The following is a 6,615-nucleotide window of genomic DNA, read 5'->3' as shown; positions in this document are numbered from 1 at the left end:
TCACGGTCAACAAAGGATATTCCTTCTCCCAAGACAATCCGATCAGACTCGGAATCCCGGTTACAAGACAACTCAACAATGGTAAAACAAGTCCAGCAAGACCACCCGCTGTGCCGACAAATCCCGATAGGAGTTGCACATATCTCGTTCTCAGGGCACACCGGATAAGCTAAGCGTATGGGAGCCAACGTAACCCAAGTTGCCAAGGGACGGCCCCGCACGGTGCGCTAGGTTGGACCAACACTCAGAGGAGCACTGGCCCGGGGGTTTAAAATAAAGATGACCCTTGAGTCTGCGAAACCCTAGGGAAAAAGGCTAGGTGGCGAATGGTAAAATTGTTAAGAGGAAAATGAATCAACTCACTCCTTTACTAGATGGCATCTGCTATTTATACAAGGGAAAGGATACCATTGGAAAAGGTGTCTGTTCAGAGGAGGTGCCTGTTCGGCAGGTAGCAACGCGGCCGTTTTACAACTGCCTGCGGTTAGTACAAGCAGGGATTAATCCCATAATTAACACATGGTTAATTAATTCTGACACTCCCCCTAATCAATGCTTGATCTTGTGAGCAGACATCATCTTGATAAAGTTTCCTCCAAAACCCCGTGGGAAAAATGAGGATAGAGGTGTTTGATATGTTGGCCAAACTCCTTCAAACCCAGTAGGAAAAATAAGGAGAAAATGCCGCAACATATGATGATTATTGTTTGTTTAACTCAATATGAGAAAACCCCATAGAATTAAAGGACAATAAATATGTCATATATACTTTCTTAAAAACCTCGGTGGGGAAAACAGAAAATATGACATATGGTCTTGTGTTGATATTACCTCATTAAAAACCTTCATGAGAACCTATAAAGTAAACCCATGAAGGGAAAAAGAGTATAATATGATGCTTTTAACAGGAACAATTCAGGAAGATACTCCCCCTGATTCTTGCAAATTCCGAAGCCGTCATATACCAATTCCATGAACATATTTCCGGAATGTAGAAGTTGGTAGAGACTTGGTGAACAAATCAGTCACATGATTTTACTTACAAGATATGCAATATAGTGATATTGCTTATTATGTAACCTGTTTGCATTCGGGCAACACAAGCAACATTATCTTTGAGATAATGGTTGGTGGATGTAGCCATGATGTCTGTTTCGAAGACTCTTCATGAGAGGGCTACCACACCTAGTAGGAACACTAAGCTTGTCTACGATCTGACATAGTGGGGATCTGATCGATGTATCCAATGATATCGGTGTTCACATTTCTGTGAAACTGAAAAACCAGGACAAAATGTTTGATGCCTTGGAGATATCGAAAGATATTCTTGAGTACCAACCAATTGTGTTGGTGGATCCAATGGCTTATGGAACATTGAGTCCCAATATCTCATTTCCATCATCTCTTGGTCTAAATCGTTCTTTCTCTATGTCTAGAGAATGAACTACCATGAGAGTTATGGATGGATAAGATTTATCCACAATGAATTTCTCCAATATAATTTGGATATAGACAACATAGTAAACCATAATGTATGAATGAAGGTGCTCAAGTTGTAGTAACGAGCGGTATTTTGGTTTACCCAAATCCTTCATTTTAAACTCCGTTATTTAGATGATTACATGTGTCATCATTGCAGACACACAAATATGGATAATCATCATTGTAGGAGTAACCCTTGTGCATAAGGAACCCACTGTGTCGGTTGTACCATATGTACCGACAACAATAAGCCGTATGGTGACTTACTGATACTACACAGTGTATGTTGCATTTTGTATTTCGATTCAGAATTGAGATTCCATCGGGAATCAATCATATATGTCTGAATCTAGTGATCCACATGGATATGTAATCACTACATCTATCAACTGCAAAGATAGATGATTTTATGCTGCCAATGATATAAGTTATCAGAAAGAGATTCCACCTCTGGAGAATAGTTGGGTATCTGCGTGAACCCTTGTGCTACAATACTTGCTCTATATTTCACCACCTTGTTGTTCTCAATTCTGTTTTCAGAAGAAAACTGGTGTAGGTATTGCTTATGAATACCTTCCCATTATTGAGCAAGATTATTTCTACCAAGATTATACCCTTTGCTTGAGTTCAGTCCGAGTGTTGTTCACACTTTGCCATGGCCATGGTCTTTGGATCTGAATCACTTGAACGGTTTTTTCAATCTAGTTGAGAAATGTATGTCGACAATTGTAGACTTCCGGTTATATGTTTCTCCAGAATCTATATATCAATATATAGTTGATCGAAATTTCGTTATCCATGGTGACTGCTTGCGATTTCCTAATGCGATTGAGTCGGGTATTCCGGTGTCTCGGTCATTGTGTGCACTATGACCTGGATTGGTGGAGGTTTCCCGTCCACTGGGTGTATACTACCCATTAGGTGTCTGTCAACATGAAGTTGACTTGCATTTACTGATTCACATGCCTTGATATCCTTGCTTGCAAGAAGCTAAATCCTGATGTACTATTGCCATACATCTCCCCCTATTGCTTCGAACGGGGAGTGGAGTGATTCTTATTGGTACCTTCACTCTTTCAGGCATATTTTGCAGGATTGTAGGATTGTGTGACACCTTTATAGTCAGCAAATGAATCTGGCAGGTTGCAATGTGTTGCAAATGTTCTGAACGCATGGTTCAGATCTTTGAGTATGTGGATTTGAGGCAGAAATGTGTTGAACATTCCACTAATTTCCTGGCATTCTTTATGGTACTTGAAACCTCCCCCTAATGCCTGGAAATGTTCCTCATTGAATCAGCATACTGGCCTTGAATAACTCCCCATGTGAGGGGCTTAAGGTATTGACGATAATATAGTTATTCCTCACATAGATCCCAACTATATGTTGAGGGGCCAATGATGTACGCCGGGTGGTGATATCGGTATGCAACCGAATTACCGCAGATAGGAAATACTTGGTAGATATCCACATATCAAAGATAGAGGGGCATAATATTATGCAGTTCTGTCATGAGCGTGTAAAACTGCATGACTCCAACGTAAAGTTGGTAAGTTGCAATTACAAAGTCAAGACAATGCAATGAGCTTAACTCTTTGGATAGGATTCTACCAAACCATTTTGAGTCTAGACATTAGGACAAATTGCTAAACTTCAATCCGAGGGCCATAGAGAAGGCACTCAAGGAGAATTCTGCAATGTTATCCATTCGATTTGGTTGAAATCATTGCCAGGATAATAAGCCAATGGTTTCGTGTGAATAAAGCACACACTTAAGACCATCATGTAGATATGTCTTTTAGAACCATGGAATACCTGAATAGTCTACTCAATGGTTGGGAAGAGCCATTTACCTCGACTTGATGCATTCAAGGAGTCTGAGTGGTTAGGCATACACTTTAAGGTGTGCGAGCCTTAAAATTTACCTCCCTGTGTCACATGTAGTGCACACAAAATCCAAATATTGTAAGAATTAAGCATCATAATAATCATAAACCATTGGAATTGCTGATAGTTTCGGTTTCAACCCAATGTCAATGATGACCAATGCTGGAATGCCAAGTTTGTCATGCAAAAGACACTCTGGAAAACTATCTCGCATGCAACATGTGCTACGGGTTCTGTAGTATGTGTAGTACAACCCAAATGATACATAGAGAATGTGCTTGCCATATCCGTTGCATGTGATAAAGAGAAGATATTTCTCCTTGTTGTCGGCATAGGTTTCGCTATGGAAACCATTTTTGACGAACATCTCTATAGCTTAATAGGGTACGAGTTAAACTTGGGAAGCAATGAAACATCCCGACGTTACTCGAGTACCCACGGGATAGTAAATATTACTCGAGTTGAGCCAACAAATACCTCATCGCATCTAGCGATTTTAAAATATCTACTTTCTCTCAATGAGAGTGGAAACATTGGACTTCCCTGAGTATAGAGTTTGTGGTGCAAATGTCCACAAGCCACATATCAATTTTCATCGGATTGACTCCCGTAGAAATCTATATATAGACATGAAGATTCTCAAGAAAATTAATGTCGGATATATAGAATACATACAAATGAATTTGTATCAAAGTGCTGATACAATATATTGTGATATACAATATATAATGACAACAATAATCATGTTCTTGTTAGAACATCATAAATGGACATAAATAAATAGATCACTAAGGAGACTAAGGGACTAAATGTACAGTCTCCAAACATGTCGGTTGATGCATATTCAACCATCATGCTCTCCATGCTCATACGGTCTTGTGACAACTTGATGGTGTCAGGTTGAGGGTTTGAAGTGAGTTCCAAACCATTAACCTTGAGGTCCTTTGCGTCCCAGTGGCATGGCATGGATTGCACGCGCTATCTCATGGGATGCAAGACTGATCTTGATGTCCATGACCTGCTTAAGTAAGTTGTGGCCATTGAGGGCAAGTGCCTCAAATTGTTAGCCATCGATTACTTATAGGGCAAGCCAGAGATAATTAATTTACAAGAAGTAAATTAAAAATCATCATGGTTTTGTAATAAGAATGCAAAAATTTGACTCAAGTGTATAACTTGAAAATGCTCAAGCTCAATTGTGGGAACATAACACATTGAAGATCATGCAGATGTCACAGTAATAGAGTTACTCTACACATGGGCAGTAGATCCAACTCATTACCTTGTGTTTTCCTAATATTAAGGTAGATGTTATTGTCAAAAATTTACAAGTTTTGTTGTGCGGGAGAAATCAATCTCGACCGTTGTGACATGTTCATGAAGAACATCAAAATCTCAATTGCAAATAGACGTATTAATCTCGACAAGTAGCGAACATGGAGATACATGCATTCTGGAATACATCGTACTCAACAGAAATACACCACTATTATAATGAATAGTAATGATGTTGCAAACTTGATGTTCAAGTGAAAAACTTGAATTGTATAGACCTCAAATTAAATGAGATGATATTGTATCAAGTTGCAAGATAATTCAGCAGGATGAATTAATATTTTGCGAGAGAAAATTAATCTCAATCGCTATGAAATTATTTTGCGAGAGAAAAATATTCTCAATCGCAAATCAATATTGTTGTGCGAGAAAACTTAATCTCAATTGCAAAACAATATCATTGTAATAATAGGACATGTTATAGGGATTGCTAAAAAGCAAACACATCGAACATGCCACATATAATAACCACATATTTTCTGGAATGTTGAAACTCAACAGAAAATGCAGTAATTAATAGGGTCTAAACTAGTTAAATACTAGTAAATAGTACTGTTAACAGAATCCAATGTGCAAAATCCCAGAAATAGGATACGTTGCACAATCGGTCTGGACCACTGTTCGACCTGTTTTCAAATTCATGCAACTGCAAGGACCTTGATGCACAATGTCGAAGGGATAAGGTTCCTTATCCTCTTGTTTTCATGTGCGGATATGAAATCCCAATGGGGAATTTTTCTATGCCACAACAGCCTTTCGAGACAGGCTCGCCGACCGTAGGTGCCTCAGCTTCCGTTGGGTACAACGACGCGAGCGCCGCGCGGGGGAAGGGGACCCTCAACGACAGCCTGGAAGGTTGCGCCATGGCCGGAGGGAGGAGCGACCGCGGCGCGCGCGCTTCAGCCAGCGCCGGCCAGAGGCCGCCATCATGCCTTCTGCAAGTGAGGCCTTGGTCGCAGGCGCTGCGTCAGATGCAGGTGGGCGTTGCTATGGAGGAACGGCCGGGGGCCTCGTCATCCGCTGAGAAGCGGCCGCGCCGTCATGGCCCGTCGCGCTCACGCAGTCTGCAGCCGTAGCGCGGACGAAGAGGGCCGACGTGCTTCTTGTCAGCCGTAGGCCACTCATGCCGTTCAAAATCGATAGCGTCGATCCATTAAGAGGTAAGAACATCCCGAATTGTAGAAGATTACCTGCACGCTTACAGTTCTTGTTTGGATTTTCAATCCATTGATCAAGGGTGCCTTTTCCATTCGTCTTTTCCTCCGTTGATGTCTTTCCGATGGAAGGTTGCGAACATTGTCCTGATTCCATCCCCACATGCTCGGATGAAGCAATTCTCGTAAGTGCAAGGACGTTAGGAAAAGCAATCAATAATTGAATCTTTGATTAATCACAAGCAGAGAAGATCAAATAAGCAATCTATTGACAAATTCCCTTCTCTATGCAGAACGGCGGTTGCCGGTTGACTCGTCACAGGTCACAGCGATTAGCGCTAATTAGCCTGATCGTGTAGTGACGCCAGCCGCTCGGAAGCCACGCCGCCGGGGCAAGCCAAGGCCGCTCGCCGTTGTTGTTCGAGGGCCGTAGTCGGGGAGGCACCGGGTTCCGCGGGCAGGCGTTTCAGGCGTACATAACCGCTGCCTGGGATGGCCTATTTCTCTCGTCGGAGAGCAAAGGGTTGATAACATGTTAAGAGGAAAATGAATCAACTCACTCCTTTACTAGATGGCATCTGCTATTTATACAAGGGAAAGGACACCATTGGAAAAGGTGTTTGTTCAAAGGAGGTGCCTATTCGGCAGGAGCCGACGCGGCCGTTTTACAACTGCCTGCGGTTAGTACAAGCAGGGATCCCATAATTAACACATGGTTAATTAATTCTAACAAAAACCAAGGTTGGGCCTTGCTGGA

The 6,615-nt window shown here is 41.6% G+C and overlaps 1 long non-coding RNA gene across 1 annotated transcript; it reads left to right on the top strand.

Moving 5' to 3' along the window:
* The first annotated feature begins 5,770 nt into the window (after positions 1-5,770).
* Positions 5,771-6,615, top strand: LOC123086182 (uncharacterized). The gene is made up of 2 exons (XR_006440624.1): positions 5,771-6,043; positions 6,152-6,615. It is a non-coding gene; the product is annotated as an uncharacterized lncRNA (long non-coding RNA).

The sequence above is a fragment of the Triticum aestivum genome, chromosome 4A, assembly GCF_018294505.1.
Source record: "Triticum aestivum cultivar Chinese Spring chromosome 4A, IWGSC CS RefSeq v2.1, whole genome shotgun sequence".
NCBI classification, from domain to species: Eukaryota; Viridiplantae; Streptophyta; class Magnoliopsida; order Poales; family Poaceae; genus Triticum; species Triticum aestivum.
Note: the sequence above shows the minus strand (reverse complement) of the source record. Positions and strands in the feature narration are given on the sequence as shown.